This window comes from Salvelinus fontinalis, chromosome 11 (genome assembly GCF_029448725.1).
Source record: "Salvelinus fontinalis isolate EN_2023a chromosome 11, ASM2944872v1, whole genome shotgun sequence".
NCBI classification, from domain to species: domain Eukaryota; kingdom Metazoa; phylum Chordata; class Actinopteri; order Salmoniformes; family Salmonidae; genus Salvelinus; species Salvelinus fontinalis.
Genome location: NC_074675.1, coordinates 31,513,433 through 31,532,803, shown reverse-complemented (window position 1 = coordinate 31,532,803; position 19,371 = coordinate 31,513,433). Strand labels below are relative to the sequence as shown.

Genomic DNA, 19,371 nt, shown 5'->3' with positions numbered 1-19,371 from the left:
AGGCTAGCGAGAAAGCATTTTAGCAAGGTAGCCTAGGACAACAGAAAATAAAAGCATGTACTGTGTGACTGTATCCAGGCTGTATCACATCCGGCCGTGATTGGGAGTCCCATAGGGCGGCACACAATTGGCCCAGCATCGTCCGGGTTTGGCCGGGGTAGGTCGTCATTGTAAATAAGAATTTGTTCTTAACTGGCTTGCCTAGTTAAATAAAGGTTTGATTTTTTTAAAGTCATAGACTGTTTCGTCAATATGAAAGAAAGTCCAAGTCCATATTATGGCAAGAACAGCTCAAATAAGCAAAGAGAAACAACAGTCAATCATTACTTTAAGACGTGAAGGTCAGTCAATCAGGAAAATTTCAAGAACTTTTAAAGTTTCCTTAAGTGCAGTCGCAAAAACCATCAGGCGCTATGATGAAACTGGCTCTCATGAGTACCGCCATAGGAATGGAAGACCCAGAGTTACTTCTGCTGCAGAGGATAAGTTCATTAGAGTTACCAGCCTCAGAAATTGCAACCCAAATAAATGCATCACAGAGTTCAAGTAACAGACACATCTCAACATCTACTGTTCAGAGGTGGCTGTGTGAATCAGGCCTTCATAGTTGAATTGCTGCAAAGAAACTACTAAAGGACACCAATAAGAAGAAGAGACTTGCTTGGGCCAAGAAACACGAGCAATGGACATTAGACCGGTGGAAATGTGTCCTTTGGTCTGGTTCCAACCGCTGTGTCTTTGTGAGACGCAGTGTGGGTGAACGGATGATCTCCACATGTGCATTTCCCACCGTACAAATTGTTGACACTGTCTGTGAATTATTTAGAATTTAAGGCACACTTGACCACAGCATTCACAGCACAGCGTACTAGTGACTCCTGTGGTGGGCTAGGCACAATGCATGCTGACACGGTTGCCATGTGTAGGGTGTTTCCTCCGACACATTGGTGTGGCTGGCTTCTGGGTTAAGCAGGCGTTGTGTCAAAAAACAGTGCGGCTTGGCTGATTGTGTTTCGGAGGATGCATGGCTCTTGACCTTCGCCTGTCCCGAGTCCGAATATTGCAGTGATGTGACAAGACTGTAACTACCAATTGGATACATTTTTTAAATAATAATTAAATAAAAAAAATTATCATAGTTCAATTTTGATGGTATTTTCTAAGTATCCCTGCAAATTGATATGGTACTGATAGTGACCCCGTATATAGCATACATTCTCGTGTGTTTTTATTTGGTGTGTGTTTGTATTTATCTTATTTTCTTAACTTAGATATTGAATATTGCATTGTTGGGAAAGAGCTTGCAAGTAAGCATTTCACTGTACTTTTTACACCTGCTGTATCCTGTGCACGTGACAAATAACCTTTGATTTGAAAATGGAATACATCGCTCGATGAGACTGTTGCAAAACATGAGTCAGTACGAGTTGTGAAAGAGATGATTTTATACATTTGGGGATCAAAAATGGATCCACCCACACACCAAAAAACAATGCATATCTTACAGCACTAAACCAGCCTCTGCCACACACAAACACCCCGTCACACACACATCACTTCCACACACCCCCACCTACACACTCTCCCCGTCACACACGAACACATATCTGAGGGCTTCCCACCGAAACACCATAAGGTACCACCCTACCACCCATAGCTAAATGGACCCAGCGATAGAAACATGAATGAGGGAGGGAAGCACAGAGGGTTTTGATGGTTATAAATATGGTTGTGCTGAGCGGCTGTGAGTGCTGTGTGTGTGTGTGAGGGCGGTGTGGGAACAGACAGAGTATTGTCCTGCCTGGCCTATCTGTGTCTGGCCCTGAGCCACAGCTAAAAGAGACATGCTGTACTGTACATGGATAGAGACTGACAACTCACTGATACAGTCAACAACACAGCTAGAGAGACATACTGTAGAACTGCATTCATACAGTCAACAACACAGCTAGAGAGACATATTGTAGAACTGCATTCATATCGTCAACAACACAGCTGGAGAGACACTGTAAAACTGCATTCATACAGTCAACAACACAGCTGGAGAGACATACTGTTGAACTGCAATGATACAGTCAACACAGCTAAAGGAGGGACATATTGTACATGGATACTGACAGCTCACTGACACAGCAACCACACAAACACAGTCAACACAGCTATAGTCAACTCACTGACACAATCAACTCGCTAGCACAGCGAACACAGCTAAAAGAAACAGCTAAAGGAGGGGCACATTGTACAAGGACAACACAGTCAACTCGATGACACAGTCCACACTGCTAAAAGAACACAATCAACTCAATAGCACAGCCAACACAACTAAAGGAGGGACAGGCTGTATACCGACACACACAGTCAACTCACTGACACAGTCAACAATAGAGCTAAAGAAGAGACAGTGCATTCTTTTTGACCATGTAGCGAATAGGGTAGCATTGCGGAATACCATACTGTTCAGTGATAACAGTCAACTCACTGCCACATTCAGCAAAGCAAAAGGAGACACACTGCACCCTAACATAGTGAAGATACTCAAGGAGACACATACAATAAACACAGTGAAGATACTCAAGGAGACACATACAATAACACAGTCAACACAACGCCATTCCAAATACCATGGTCAGCATAAGAATAGACACATTCCCTATTAGTGGTAACTGGAGACATAAGTAGTGGGCTTGGTAGAGATTCCCAATGCCTTAACGTCCAATAATAGCAGGGTAGACCTACACGACCTACTTAAAATATGCCACTCCAAAAGGACCTTCAGCACCCCACCCACCAACTGCTTGGAATGACAACAACTCAATATTTACATGATAAATATGTTTACAACCAGGTGTGTGTGTTTGTGTGTGCGCGTAAGCCATTTGCTGTAGCCTACATATCTGAGATGTTTGAAATGTACCGAAAACAACATGAACGTCGATGAGTCGACATGCAGCGCGAGCTGTGCGACACACCTCCGTTTGACATTGACACACATTTCCCCCGTGGCGCGCGCGCACCAACAGCCTCCCAGCCTGGGGTAGATCCCCATCTCCCAGCCCGAGACACACACAAATACAAACGCATAAGGCATATCAATATGGCTTGAACACCGTTACAAGCCTATAGATTTACATTTTGGCCAACATTTTGAAATTAAAAAAACAAGAACGTCTAATTGGAATATGAGGAAGGGGTAGAAGGGGGCGGGGGCATATAGTAGTCTAATGTCCCTTCAGAGTTCAAGTTCATGCTTATTTCGTGTAATTCAATCAATGTCAGTATTCGGAAACAAGCTTCCCGGTTTCAGTCTGGTTTTATCGGGTTTTAGGTTCTGTCTGGGGAGTGAAAAATATGAACAAAGACCTTCAATGGCAGCACCACAGGAACACACTCTCTCACACACACCACAAAACGGCTTTAACCTATTAACCGTCGTGAAAATATTTTTGTTGTATGCTTATCCCATTGTTTGTGATACAGAGCGTCTGCTAAACCATTTCTTTCTTGTTTTTTAAACTACTTATTTTTTTTTGGGGGGGGGGGATTATTTGTGTATTAGTATTGCACTGTTAGACTGCGCAGATGGAGCTAGAAACATAAGCATTTCGCTGCACTTACTTTAACATCTGCTAATCTGTGTAAACGACCAAATGAATTTTGATTTGATTTGACCAGACACTGCAATGTTTAGTAGACTAGACAAGTGCATGGTTTGACTCAGCTGGGTAAAGATTGGGGTCACAACTCAAATGATCATAACAAACTGTAACCTTCTCACCATGTACGCTTTTGCAGAATTGAAAAAAATGCATCCACATCTGAATTTGGTGAATAAGTTGCACGACGTTCTAGCTTTGTCCAATCTTGTCCTAAACGGGTTGTTTTTTTTACTTGCATTGCTGCACGATTGCTGATTTGTTATTTGAAAATTAAGACAAAATACTTGCCTAAAATAACATGAGAAAAAAATACACCAACAGACAATGTTATTAACATCTATTACATGTAATAAAATAGGCTACTTACCTTAATAAGTCAACAAAAACGTTCAGACAAAATATGGACTATGCAAATCACACAACTCCTGTCTCTTCTTTAGTTATTTCTTGTGTTTCACACTTGTACCTCGTCAGAAACTCCAGACAGTCTTTCTTGAAATTTCACTTTCATCCACGTTTATTTTTCGCTGATCGTGTTTTTTTTTAACAGTCCTTTCTCCAGTAGGAAGACAAATCCTACAAATAATATGGACCCGTCAATCAAGCGACAAGTTACTTTACTATGATTTTAGGGGAGGACAACTATGTTGTTATCAGACATATCCGTTAGGCTGCCAATATTTAGAATATATGTTAATAAAAGCTTCAAACTGCAGGACTGTATCCTAAACTGATAGCTACAACGGTTATCTAACAACTAAATGGCGATGTGATATTGGCGAAAACTCTTCGTCTCACCCTCGGCTCCCCCTCTCTCGGTTATGGTAGGCGCCCGTTGTTGAAATTACTTGTGGAACGAAACGCGAACGCATTCCAAGGTTCTGGTTAGTGATGAGCATTCCGGCTCTTTTCAGTGAACCGGCTCGTTCGTCTAAGCTCACCAAAAAGAGCCGGCTCTTTTGGCTCCCAAACGGCTCTTTAATACAACCTGAACAGCATAATAGAATATTGCACCATGTCAAAGAAAAATAAATAACAATTTGCAAAACTGCAGCATCCCACAAATTGAACTAAATGTAAAAAAGGATGCCATTACACATGTGTATTTAAAGTATAACTTTTTTCATGTATATAAACAAAGTGCATATACATGTAACAATTCAAAACGAATACAATCTGAACAACATAATTATAGAATATTGCACCATATCAAAGAAAAATAAATAACAATGTGCAAAACTGCAGCATCCCACTTAAAACATTAAACTGGTCTCTCTTTCTCTCTCTTCTTTATTGCCATGTTATAACCAGCAGCACACAGCAATGCTGACCATGTTTTGCTTTTAGGAGAGATTTGCATTCAGAAATGCAAGCTGCCTCACTTTCGAGGGGCTGATGCGGTTTCTTCTCTCAGTAATTATTTGTCCCGTTTTCAAGAAGACCCTCTCAGAGGGAACGGGTGTGGCCACAATGCAGAGTCTCCCTGTTATGACTTTAGTACGCCGTGGGTAGACAGAGGCCTTGTTCTTCAACCAGCCCAGAGGATCTGCAGATCTTTGGACGAGGGGCTCCTCCAAATAGGACCGGACCTCCATTATGGCATCTGCTGAGGGATTCCTTTGTGCTGTATCCCCAGTTGCTCTCTCGTCAAACAGCATCCAAACAGCAGACGTTTGTGGCACTACTGCTGGTGCTTCTGCTCCATCTGATCCCTCTTCTTCCTGTTGCCCTGGTCCCTGAGCCAGCTGACCGCTGGGGTTGTCCCTCCCTGCTGTTGAGGTTATTCTTTGAAGAGCCTCATAAATCACTCTGGCATCACTGAAGGCTAACTTCTTAAACCTGGGGTCAAGTGCAGCGGTTTCTGATAGCACGTGATCATATTCCATTCTGAGGAACTTTCTGTCCATTGATGAACATAGGGGGTCCATCAACTCTGTCACATGTCCTGTGGTTACATTTGCTTCTCTCTGGCGGCTGGGTGTGATTCGATGCAGACCCTTATACAGGAGTACCATTTTTGAGGCTGTCACATAGCTGAAAAGAGAGAACAGTAACTTATTAGTTCAGGTTCATGTTTTGTCTACTGATACTACATTCTCATCTACTGCTCATATACATATATAATACTGGATTAAATAATGATGTAGTAATAACTGCTTACTGTACCTCTCTCCACTGATCTCCACAGTGACATGCTCAAAGGGTTCCAGGACTCTGCACACCTCCTCCACCACCTCCCATTCCTCTTGAGTCAGAGCATCAACAGGTGCATTGACGATGGCCAGGGTAGAGATGATGGCATCCTTTGACTCAAGAAACCGCTTCAACATATAAAATGTTGAATTCCACAGTGCAGTCTTGTAAAGGACTCAGTTCAGGCATCCCCATCTGCCGTTGTGTAGACTTTAGGTTTTCAGCAACTACTGTGCTCCTGTGGAAGTATTCCACAGCTGTTTTCACTTTGTCCACAGTGGGCTTCATCACCTTCAGAGCATCTCTTACAATCAGGTTGATTGTGTGGGCAAGACATGGATGATGGGTCCATTTTAAAATGTTCATGGTTTTGGTTATGTAAGAAGTGGTTCACCCTTGATGTCCAGCAGTCAGTGGTAAGGCAAACTGCAGTACCTTTTTGGACTCTTTCCCTCACTGAAACCTGTGTGCTCTCGTACAGTTATGGAATAAGTGATTTTGAAAGGGTTTTCCTGCTTGGAATTGTGTACATTGGATTTAGACTATTGCTATAATTTCTAAAACCTCTGTCCTCCACGATCGAAAATGGCAGGAAATCGGTGGAAATCATTTTAGCCAATGCAATATCAATTTGGCCTTGTTTTGCTACAGACATAGACTTTGGCATAAACTGGTCCATAGAAGACTGCGTTGCTGTGGGTCGCGGAGTAGGCCTACTTGACTGAGTGGATACATCTCCACGTGTGGAGGTGCTGGCTCCACCACTATCACTAGCAGGCCCGCTAGTTTCTCGAAGCTCCGCTACAGCTAGCTTCACAGTTGGATGCACAGTTCGCATATGCCGGTGTAGGTTGTGCGTAGAACCGGCTTCATGTGAGATTTTGCTTTGGCAAATTCTACACTGTGCCCTAACATTGTTTACATTATTAAAATGCATCCAAATGCTACTGTGCTTCCGACTCATTTTCCAGTTGTTGTTTCCACAGCTGTCTTTCCTCTCTCTCCTCGGCTGCTAAGGGTGTGACTGTGAGTGAGTTGGCTCGGGCCCTCCCTCATACATCTTTGGTTCATTGGTTGACACTGCGTGTCTGATTGACAGGAACAACAGGTGAGGCTGTTAGTCTGAGCAGACAGTCAAAACGAATGTGTGTGTGCTTGAGCATTTAGACCAAAATTATTTTAATTCTTTTTCGTTCTTTGAATTAGTTAATTCTATTCATTTAAATCTTTTGAATATTCATATCTTAATTTTTTATAGTGTTATAAATAGATTCGGCTCTTCTGATATGCGAGCCGGCTCCCAATGTTCACCTACAAGACAAGAGCCGGGTCTTAGAGCCGACTCATTCGCGAATGACCCATCACTATTACAGATGCAGATATGTTGAGGGGGAAAGCATCGTGCTATTTGGGGATGTGCCAAAGGATACACACCTTAAGAAAAACAGAGAAAGAAAGGCAAAGGATTTTGGGAAGGATGTCAAGGGATACCCAGTTGGAAAGCGAGACTGTAAAGACCAACGCCAGACAGGAGAAGCAGGTACGGGGAGTCAAACATTTATTCAGGAACGGACATAGAACAGGACAGGAACAGCAACAGCACACGGGAAAACAAGAACATATGACAAACAATCCCGAAGCAGGGAACAGAGTTAGGAAACTGATTGATATAGGGAAGGAAATTACACAAGTAATTGAGTCCACGTGAGTCCGATGAGCGCTGATGCGAGTGACGGGGAAAGGCAGGTGTGCGTACTGAAGGTGGCTTAAGTGTGTAATGTTGGGGAGTCTGGCGCCCTCGAGTGCCAGAGGAAGAAAGAGCGGGAGCAGGTGTGACAGTGCCCCCCTCTAGGGGCGCCACCTGGGGGTAAACTGGGGGTAAACTCCCAACAAACCGGGAGGGGCGTGGGAGCCTGATGATAAGGCTGAGGCATGAATGCCTGTTGATCCCGTTGCGACGTGGAAGCCCGATGAGCCAACGGAGACGTGACAGTCTGACGAGCCAGGTGGAAGAACAGGACCTGACGGTCCGGTTGAGGCCCGACTTTGGATGGGCGCCATCCGAGCCAACCGGGGCAAGGAAACCTCTCGAGCCAGTTAGGGTGTGGAAGCCCGACGAGCTGGCTAGGCACCCCCGGTTCCATCGGCGGCGACCCAGAACCGACATCGGCGGCGACCCAGAACCGACCACCAATCAGAATGACAGTACTCCCCGATGCTTTGTGTGATGGCTTCGGGATTCTGTAAGGACTGACGCCGGAGCATGTGTGACAGAGACAGGGAATTGGGTTTGAAAGAAAGCTTATAGTAGTCAAGAGTGCTTATTACAGTGACATTTGGGGGTCTCTATTGTGTACATTGCACGAAAAAGGTTTAGGGGACTAATAATAAATACATTATATAATGATAAAAATGCATTTAGTTGCTTTATCCTCTAATGGGCCCACACCACTGCCAGTAGCCTACCCTCTCAGATGAAGCAATTTGACACAAATGAACACACGCGTAACATTCAATATCATTTTTATTTGTATTTTACTTAAACTTTATTTAGCTAGGAAAGTCAGTTAAGAACAAATTCTTATTTACAATGACGGCCTACCAAAAGGCAAAAGGCCTCCTGCAGGGATGGGGGTCTGGGATTTAAAAAATTTAATAAATACAATATGAATATAGGACAAAACACACACCACAACAAGAGAGACAACACAACACTAAATATAGAGAGACCTAAGACAACAACATAACAAGGCAGCATTACATGACAACACAGTATGGTAGGAACACAACATAACAACAACCCAACCGTCAGTAAGAGTGTCCATGATTGAGTCTTTGAATGAAGAGATTGAGATTAAACTGTCCAGTTTGAGTGTTTGTTGCAGCTCATTCCAGTCGCTAGCTGCAGCGAACTGAAAAGAGGAGCGACCCAGGGATGTGTGTGCTTTGGGGACCTTGAACAGAATGTGACTGGCAGAACAGGCGTTGTACGTGGAGGATGAGGGCTGCAGTAGATATCTCAGATAGGGGGGAGTGAGGCCTAAGAGGGTTTTATAAATAAGTATCAACCAGTGGGTATTGCGACGGGTATACAGAGATGAACAGTTTACAGAGGAGTATAGAGTGCAATGATGTGTCCTATAAGGAGCATTGGTGGCAAATCTGATGGCCGAATGGTAAACAACGTCTAGCCGCTCTAGAGCACCCTTACCTGCCGATCTATAAATTATGTCTCCGTAATCTAGCATGGGTAGGATGGTCATCTGAATCAGGGTTGGGCTTGGGTGAAAGAGGAGCGATTACGATAGAGGAAACCAAGTCTAGATTTAACTTTAGCCTGCATCTTTGATATGTGCTGAGAGATGGACAGTGCACCATCTAGCCAAGTACTTGTATGAGGTGACAACCTCAAGCTCTAAACCCTATGTGAAAGTGTGCGATGCATCACTGCATTTTTCCCCACATAGGCCTGCAAGATTACCTCAAACCGGTGGCAGAGGACGCCTTTTCACACCTCAACAGGAGGAGGCTATTTGCACCATGGTTCGAGCAAACAATGCCATGAGACTCAGGGAAATACAAAGGACCATTATAGAAGACAACGATGTCTTTGAAAACATCCATACGGTTAGCATCTCAACCATCTACAGGTTGATGCATAGAGTCATCCCTGATGATGAGAGGGGTCTGTTTAGAGAGAATTTGCCAAAGTATGTGGTCATTTGTGATAATGTGAGTTTCCATCAATCAAACATCATAAGGCAATGGTTTGTGACCCACCCGAGGATGCTCATAGAATTCCTCCCACCTTATTCACCATTCCTTAACCCAATTGAGGAGTTCTTTTCAGCATGTAGGTGGAAGGTGTACGATCGTCAGCCACACACACAGATGACACTGCTGGCTGCAATGGATACAGTATGTGAGGACATCACAGTAGATGCCTGCAGAGGATGGATAAGGCATTCCAAAAGATTCGTTCCACGTTGCATTGGAAGGGAAAATATCCGGTGTGATGTGGATGAGAATATGTGGGCCGACAGACAGGAACGTCTGGATGTGTAGACATCACAACAGTGCTGCGGGCAAAGTTGTGCCTTAGGGGTGGTTTCCTGTGTTTCTTTCTAATTTCGTTTTTTTTCCTTTGTGCCCCTTGGGTTGTCCAGTCTCTTTCAATCAATAACCCACATACAGTAATATGTAAATAGTACTGTTGAAATTGATATATGCCATAGAAGTGCAGCCTTGTGCCTTTTCAATACAGTAACTGTCATCCAAACTGTAGCCTAAGTTTACATCAGGTAATACTGTCAAAGTACACAGTTACATTGACAACATGCCTAAACATTTTGACGACCTTGTTCGTGAACAATGACTCAATGACTTATCATTCTGATGACACTGAATATTTACTTTTGAGAGATGTACTAAGGGTTTTTAGTGACTGACTAGCTTTAGAAACATGTATATTGTATATTGCAGTTTGTACAAATTGTTCTGAGAAATGCACTTATTATTTTGCACATGTTAGGGATGTTTTGAAAAATGCACCAAAGCGACTGGGAAAAACTGTAACAATACCACTGAAAATATCAAAAAAGAAGATCCAAGAGGGGATCAAGCTGATTCTATACCATTTTACAGAGGCCAGTTCATGAAGGAAGGCTTGCTCATCATTTTCTTGTTTACGTTACAGTACAGCATTATTCCTAAGATGTCCCCTTTTGTATAGATGGTAATGAAAGTGAAAGACTAACACCTGGGTAGGTGTTCAGCTACAATGGGAATCAGCTGTGTTTGGTCTAATTGTTTTGATAGTATTTCCTTTTTTAGATTTGGAATATATTTCAATACGGTATGCCTGTAGAAATGTAGCAAATTGCTGTCTAATTAAATGTTGTGTTATGTTAGGTTTTGAACTTAAGTTTAACAGTTTTGAAAAGAGTATGTAAACATGTGCAAATTGGCCTGTAGGTACATAAAGGTTTGGTGGTGGTTGTGTCTGAGTGAGAAAAGAATTCATGAAATCTGAAAGATGTAGTCATTGAATGCATTTTGTGCCAAAGCAATGAAAAATGATCCACAGCTTTGCCCACATGGACTGCTGTTGTGCTGACTGTGTGAAGAGTTATGAAAAAGTTACATAAGTACTGAGAAATGGGTCCTAGCAAATGTAAAAAAAAAAAAAACTGTAACTGGTCTTATCAGCCTCAAGCAGCAATGATTTGGTTGAAAGGGTTCAACTTGGCATCCATAAGTCGTGTCCATGCATTAGAATTTGCAGGCAGTTAACATGATCAACCGTGAAGCGTAGACCACATGGAAAAAGGGAAGCTACAGTATATGCAGCCTACAGCTTTCAAACCATTCAACATCCCATTTGTATTTTGTATTTATTATGGATCCCCATTAGTTCCTGCCAAGGCAGCAGCTACTCTTCCTGGGGTCCAGCAACATAAGACAGTTACATACAGTTTTAAAATACTACATGACATTCCATTTCATGACACCTTACCCAACACATTCAGTGTGTTCCCTCAGGCCACCACATATTTACCATACAACATCCATGTGCACTTGTGTTTAGAGTGCGTGTGTTGTCATGTTTACAGTATGTGCCTGTGCCTGTGTGTGTGTCTCTTCACAGTTGCCGCTGTTCCATGAAGTGTTTTTGTATCTTTAAAAAAACATCTTATTCTACTGCTTGCATCAGTTACCTGATGTGGAATATAGTTCCATGTAGCCATGGCTCTATGTTTTACTGTGCACCTCCCATAGTCTGTTCTGGACTTGGGGATTGTGAAGAGACCTTTGGTGGCATGTCTTGTGGGGTATGCATGGCTGTCCAAGCTGGGTGCTAGTAGTTTAAACAGACATCTCGGCGCATTCAGCATGTCAACACTTCTTACAAAAACAAGTAATGATGATGTCAATCTCTCCTCCACTTTGAGCCATGAGAGATTTGCATGCATATTATCAATGTTAGCTCTCTGTGTACATTTAAGGGTCAGCCGTGCTGCCCTGTTCTGAGCCTATTGTACTTTCTGATGTCCCTCTTTGTGGCACCTGACCACATGACTGAACAGTAGTCCAGGTGCGACAAAACTAGGGTCTGTAGGACCTGCCTTGTTGATAGTGTTGTTAAAAAGGCAGAGAAGTGCTTTTGTGGACAGACTTCCTCCCATCTTAGCTATTTTTGTATCAACATGTTTTGGCCATAACAGTGTACAATCCAGGGTTACTCCAGGCAGTTAAGTCAACTCAACTTGCTCAATTTCCAAATTTTTTGTTACAAGATTTAGCTACGGTTCATACTTTAGTGAATGATTTGTCCCAAATACAATGCTTTTAGTTTAAGGAATATTTAGGACTAACCTATTCCTTGCCACCCATTCTGAAACTAACTGCAGGTCTTTGTTAAGTGTTGCAGTGACTTCACTCACTGTAGTAGCTGACATGTATAGTGTTGAGCCATCTGCATACATAGTCACACTGGCTTTACTCAAAACCAGTGACATGTCATTAGTAATGATTGAAAAAAGTAAGGGGCCTAGACAGGTGCCCTGATTCTAACTGGATTATGTTGGAGAGGCTTCCATTAAAGAACACCCTCTGTGTTCTGTTATACAGGTAACTCTTTATCCACAATATAGCAGGGGATGTAAAGCCATAACACATACGTTTTTCCATCAGCAGACTAAGATCAATAATGTCAAAAGAATGACTAAAATCTAACAAAACAGGTCCCACAATCTTTTTATCATCAACTTCTCACAGCCAATCATCAGCCATGTGTGTAAATGCTGTGGTTTTTGAATGTCCTTCCCTACAAGCTGAAAATCTGTTGTCAATTTGTTTATAGTAAAATAGCATTGTATCTGGTCAAACACATTGTTTTCCAAAACTTTACTAAGGGTTGGTTTACAGGCTGATTGGTTGGCTATTTGATCCAGTAAAGGGGATTTACTATTCTTGGGTACCAAAATTACTTTTGCTTCCTTCCAGGCCTGAGGGCACACACTTTCTAGTAGGCTTAGATTGAAGATGTGGCAATATCGTATGCTATTATCCTCAGTAATTTTCCGTCCAAGTTGTCAAACCCTCGTGGCTTGTGAATTGTTGATAGACTACAATCATTTTTTCACTTCTTCTACTGTCACGCGGGACTAGGAGGGTGAGGAAGGAATCAGGCGCAGAGTTCCACAGAGAAAAAAGTGCACTTTAATATGACACACAAAAAACCACAAGCCCAAACACAGGGCGCGGTTAAATAAATTGGACCACCCAAAACAAAGGGTGCAGGTCCAGAACATAAACACCTCTACCTTAACCTGTTGGGGATGGGGGCGCTGTTTAGACTATTTATGCTAATGTGGCTAATTTTTTAAACGGCTTCCCACAAAATCCTTGATCGTACAATATGCATATTATTATTATTATTGGATAGAAAACAGTCTATAGTTTCTATAGGAGTTGAAATTTTGTCTCTAAGTGGAACAGAGCCCATTCTACAGCAATTTCCCTGACATGGAGTCAGATTTGAGAAACGTTGGCCACTTTTCTGAAGTCATTTAAACGGGCACTGTCGTTGCTATGACTATACGGACACTTCTTACGTCTTCCCCTGGATGCCTTTACGTGATGACGATTCCAACGGGCTCGATTGCTCGTTCACAGGCCCTACAAATGAAAAAAACCTTTAGCTAGCAAGTCTTTTCTTGCTGCGTAACGCGCGTGGAAGACACCGACCCTCTCCTGTTCCAAGCATTAGTTTAGCCTGTTATATTTCTCCGGTCATCTTTTCACTCGTTATAGGAGTTACAAACATCACAAAGTAGTTAATTTAAAGCGTTTTATAGCAATTTATATCCGTTTAGTGCGATTTTGGGACATTTATTTTTGCAACGATGTGAAAAGTTGGTCACGCTTTTCAGTTCATCCCGAACGTAGTTGACATTTCCACATGGCAAGAGGACAGCTTTCCACCAAAAGACGATTTCTCCCAAGAAAGGATCCTTTGCCCAAGATACTGATGGAAGAACAGCTCAAGGTAGGACATTTTTATTATGATAAATCGTGTTTCTGTCGAAACATTTTAGTGGCTTAGGACGCCATGTTTTTTGACGTAGCTTCGCTTGGCGCAAACTGTATTGAAAAGTAAGGATAAATTAAAAAATGTAATAACGCAATTGTATTAAGAATTAAATTGTCTATCAATCCCTGTCCACCCTATATTTTTTAGTCACGTTTATGAGTATTTATGTATAAGAGTAGATCACTGTCTAAGTGGCGCAAGGACGTTTTCTTTACCAGCTTGTCTACATTTCACATTGTCTAACCATGATTTTGGTGGCTAAATATAAACATTTTCGATCAAACTGTATATGCATGTTGTAATGTGATGTTACAGGAGTGTCATCGGAAGAATTCTGAGAAGGTTAGTGAAAAAATTAATATCTTTTGGCGATGTTGACTTTTATCGCTCACTTTGGCTAGAATCAATGCTGGGCTGCTAATTGCTATGTGCTAAGCTAATATAACGATTTATTGTGTTTTCGCTGTAAGACACTTAGAAAATCTGAAATATTGTCTGTATTCACAGGATCTGTGTCTTTCGATTCGTGTATGCTGTGTATTTTTACGAAATGTTTGATGATTAGTAGTTAGGTAAACACGTTGCTCATTGTAATTATTCTAGTCCATTTGTGATGGTGGGTGCAATTGTAAACTATGCCATCTACCTGAAATATGCACTTTTTTCTAACAAAACCTATCCCATACCATAAATATGTTATCAGACTGTCATCTAATGAGTTTTTTTGTTGGTTAGGGGCTATAAATATCTTAGTTTAGCCGAATTGGTGATGGCTACTGGTGTTGGTGGACAAATAAAAGATGGTGGAATATGCTAATGTGTTTTTAGGTAATAGATGTACATCTTTACATATTGTGTCTTCCCTGTAAAACATTTTAAAAATCGGAAATGTTGACTGGATTCATAAGATCTGTGTCTTTCATTAGCTGTATTGGACTTTAATGTGTGAAAGTTAAATATTTTAAAAAAATATTTTTTTTGAATTTCGCGGCACTGGTTTTTCAGTGGGGGGGGGGGGGGAGTGCCGCTAGCGGCACGCTGATCCTAGACAGGTTAACAACACACATAACACAAAAAAATCCCGCACAAAACAAGGACGGGGACACATACTATAAATAAGGAAGCCCATCAAACACATACAACAGGACACAGGTGAAACTAATAACACACAACCAACAGACAACAAAAAAAGGGATTGATGGCGGCTAGTAGGCCGGTGACGACGACCGCCGAGCACCACCTGAACAGGCAGGGGAGCCAACTTCAGCGGAAGTCGTGACAGTACCTCCCCCCCTGACGCCCCTGACAGTACCTCCCCCCCTACCGGCCTCGAGGGCGACCCGGAGGGCGAGGCGCCGGGCAATCCGGGTGGAGGTGGTGGAAGTCTCTCAGGAGAGAAGGATCCAAAATGTCCCCCACCGGTACCCAGCACCTCTCCTCCGGACCGTACCCCTCCCAGTCCACGAGGTACTGTAGGCCCCCCACCCGGCGTCTTGATTCCAGAATGCCACGTACTGTGTACGCCGGGGACCCCTCGATGTGCAGAGGGGGCGGAGGGACCTCAGGCACCTCACCTTCCTGAAGGGGACCAGCCACCACCGGCCTGAGGAGAGACACATGAAACGAGGGGTTAATACGATAATACCTAGGAAGTTGTAACCTGTAACACACCTCGTTTATTCTCCTCATGACTTTAAATGGCCCCACACACTGCGGCCCCAGCTTCCGGCAGGGCAGACGGAGGGGCAGGTTTCGGGTCGAGAGCCAGACCCGGTGCGAACACGGGGGCCTCACTGCGGTTCTGGTCAGCGCTCCTCTTCTGCCGTTCTCCCGCCAGTCTCAGCGACTCCTGGACGGCTTTCCATGTGTCCTTGGAGCGCGGTACCCATTCCTCTACCGCAGGAGCCTCGGTCTGGCTCTGATGCCATGGGGCCAGGACCGGCTGGTAACCCAACACACACTCAAAAGGGGACATGTTCGTTGAGGAGTGGCGAAGGGAGTTCTGAGCGAGCTCAGCCCAAGGAACATACCTCGCCCACTCACCAGGTCGGTCCCGGCAATATGACCGCAGAAACCTGCCCACATCCTGGTTTACGCGCTCCACCTGCCCATTACTCCTGGGGTGAAAACCCGAGGTCAAGCTGACCGAGACCCCCAGTCTCTCCATTAACGCCCTCCAAACTCTGGACTTGAATTGGAGGCCCCGGTCAGAAACGATGTCCTCAGGCACCCCATAGTGCCGGAAGACATGGGTAAACAAAGCCTCCGCAGTCTGCAGGGCCGTAGGGAGACCGGGCAACGGGATGAGTCGGCAGGACTTAGAAAACCGATCCACAACGACCAGGATTGTAGTACTTCCCTGGGACGGGGGAAGGTCGGTAAGAAAGTCCACCGATAAGTGTGTCCACGGCCGTTGTGGAATGGGGAGGGGCTGTAACTTCCCTCTAGGCAAGTGTCGAGGAGCCTTGCTCTGAGCGCACACCGAGCAGGAGGAGACATAAAATCTCACGTCCTTAGCCAACGTGGGCCACCAGTATCTCCCTCTAAGACTCCGCACTGTCCTCTCGATGCCAGGATGACCCGAGGAGGGTAGAGTATGAGCCCAACGGATAAGTTTATCCCGGACCCCCCTCGGCACGTACTGAGCCCCTGCTGGACACTGAGGGGGCGGCTCTAACCGTGAGGCCCTCTCTATCTCCGCGTCCACCTCCAATACTACCGGTGCCACGACACATGAAGGTGGAATGATGGCAGTCGGCTCAATGGACCGCTCCTCGGTATCATATAGGCGAGACAGCGTGTCGGCTTTGGTGTTTTGGGAGCCTGGCCGGTACGAGATGATAAAACGAAACCGGGTAAAAAACATGGCCCATCTAGCTTGATGCGGATTTAGTCTCTTCGCTGCCCGGATATACTCGAGATTAAGATGATCAGTCCAGATGAGAAAAGGGTGGTTCGTCCCCTCAAGCCAATGTCTCCACACCTTCAGAGCCTTGACTACAGCTAACAACTCCCGGTCCCCCACGTCATAGTTTCGCTCCGCCGGACTGAGCTTCCTCGAAAAGAAGGCACTTATGTAGCTAAATTTGCAATGGTGTTTTTACATTGGATAAAAGTAAAGACTCAGAGCTAGAAAATGGTATATCATACACTACAGTTGACGAACAATGGGAAAGTAATTCTGCTTTGAAAGTTGATAAACTTGCAACCTCACTTTTGAGAAAATGTCCCTTGAATGTTTTGGTAAACCTACTGGAGAGCTCTTCGTTGTGTACACCCATTCAGCATCGTTCACACCCTCTTAAGCCTTAGCCCCTCTTTAACGATTCACATGTGAGGCCATGCAATAAACAACTAAACATTTCTAGACTCAATGGGTGGATTATACTGTGGGTGTATTCGTAAATTCAATCTGGAGCGCCATGGAGCGTTGATATATTGTCCGTTCGTAAATTTAGAGCGTTTCGGTCTTGGAGTGTTCAGGGTGCACACTGGATGCTCTGGCCGAGGAGTAGGGTTGATCCGAGCGTTCTGACCTAATAACGGCAGTCAAGCTCCCAAGCTAACTGGCTAATGTTGGCTAGCTTGCTAGCTACTTACAGACACATGAGAAAACAGCTCACTCTGACCAACTGTAACTGTGCTGCTGGAAACAACAAGTCGCTGCCAAAGGTGCTCCATTAAAGTTCTGAGTAAATGGTCTGAAGTCAACCAGCGTGTTTTTCCTGTGCTCCTGCTTTTGCTATTCTCTCTAATGCTAGTCCTCCCGGTTCTGAACCTTGCCTGTTTTCTGGACTCTGTACCTGTCTGCCTGCCTGTCATACTGTACCTCCTGGACTCTGATCTGGTTTTGAACTTTTGCCTATCCACGACTATTCTCTTGCCTATTCCTTTTGGAACTAATAAATATCAAACACTCAAACCATCTGCATCCGGGTCTGGCCCTGAGCCCTTATACCTTGTCAGCTCGGGGATTCGATCTAGCAACTTTTCGGTTACTGGCTCAACACTCTAACCACTAGGCTACCTGCCACCCCGATTGGAGAGAGGTCTTAACCTGTCTAGGATCAGCGTGGCGCTAGCGGCACACCCCCCCCCCCCCCCACTGAAAAACCAGTGCCGCGAAATTCAAAAAAAATATTTTTTTTAAATATTTAACTTTCACACATTAAAGTCCAATACAGCTAATGAAAGACACAGATCTTGTGAATCCAGTCAACATGTCCGATTTTTAAAATGTTTTACAGGGAAGACACAATATGTAAAGATGTACATCTATTACCTAAAAACACATTAGCATAATCCACCATCTTTTATTTGTCCACCAACACCAGTAGCCATCACCAATTCGGCTAAACTAAGATATTTATAGCCCCTAACCAACAAAAAAACTCATTAGATGACAGTCTGATAACATATTTATGGTATGGGATAGGTTTTGTTAGAAAAAAGTGCATATTTCAGGTAGATGGCATAGGTTACAATTGCACCCACCGTCACAAATGGAATAGAAAAACTACTTAGAGCAACGTGTTTACCTACTTACTAATCATCAAACATTTCGTAAAAATACACAGCATACACGAATCGAAAGACACAGATCCTGTGAATACAGACAATATTTCAGATTTTCTAAGTGTCTTACAGCGAAAACACAATAAATCGTTATATTAGCATAGCACATAGCACATAGCAGCCCAGCATTGATTCTAGCCAAAGTGAGCGATAACGTCAACATCGCCAAAATAAATTACTTTTTTCACTAACCTTCTCAGAATTCTTCCGATGACACTCCTGTAACATCATATTACACAATCCATATAGAGTTTGATCGCAAATGTTTATATTTAGCCACCAAAATCATGGTTAGACAATGTGAAATGTAGACAAGCTGGTCAGAAAATGTCCTTGCGCCACTTAGACAGTGATCTACTCTTATACATAAATACTCATAAACGTGACTAAAAAATATAGGGTGGACAGGGATTGATAGACAATTTAATTCTTAATACAATTGCGGAATTACATTTTTTAATTTATCCTTACTTTTCAATACAGTTTGCGCCAAGCGAAGCTACGTCAAAAAACATGGCGTCCTAAGCCACTAAAATGTTTCGACAGAAACACGATTTATCATAATAAAAATGTCCTACCTTGAGCTGTTCTTCCATCAGTATCTTGGGCAAAGGATCCTTTCTTGGGAGTAATCGTCTTTTGGTGGAAAGCTGTCCTCTTGCCATGTGGAAATGCCAACTGCGTTCGGGATGAACTGAAAAGCGTGCCCGGCTATTCACATCGTTTCAAAAATAAATGTCCCAAAATCGCACTAAACGGATATAAATTGCTATAAAACACTTTAAATTAACTACCTTATGATGTTTTTAACTCCTATAACGAGTGAAAAGATGACCGGAGAAATATAACAGG

General features: G+C 43.4%; 1 protein-coding gene across 2 annotated transcripts in view; it reads right to left on the bottom strand.

The window, feature by feature from the left end:
- The window catches only part of LOC129865532 (protein NDRG2), a 40,830-nt gene extending 36,308 nt beyond the window's left edge, over positions 1 to 4,522 (bottom strand). The window contains exon 1 of one of the 2 annotated variants that reach the window (XM_055938392.1): positions 4,024 to 4,522. The gene's annotated coding sequence lies outside the window, so the exon portion shown is untranslated. The remainder of the gene's footprint in view (positions 1 to 4,023) is intronic. The other variant, XM_055938393.1, reaches the window with a different exon arrangement.
- Between the last annotated feature and the right edge of the window lie 14,849 nt (positions 4,523 to 19,371).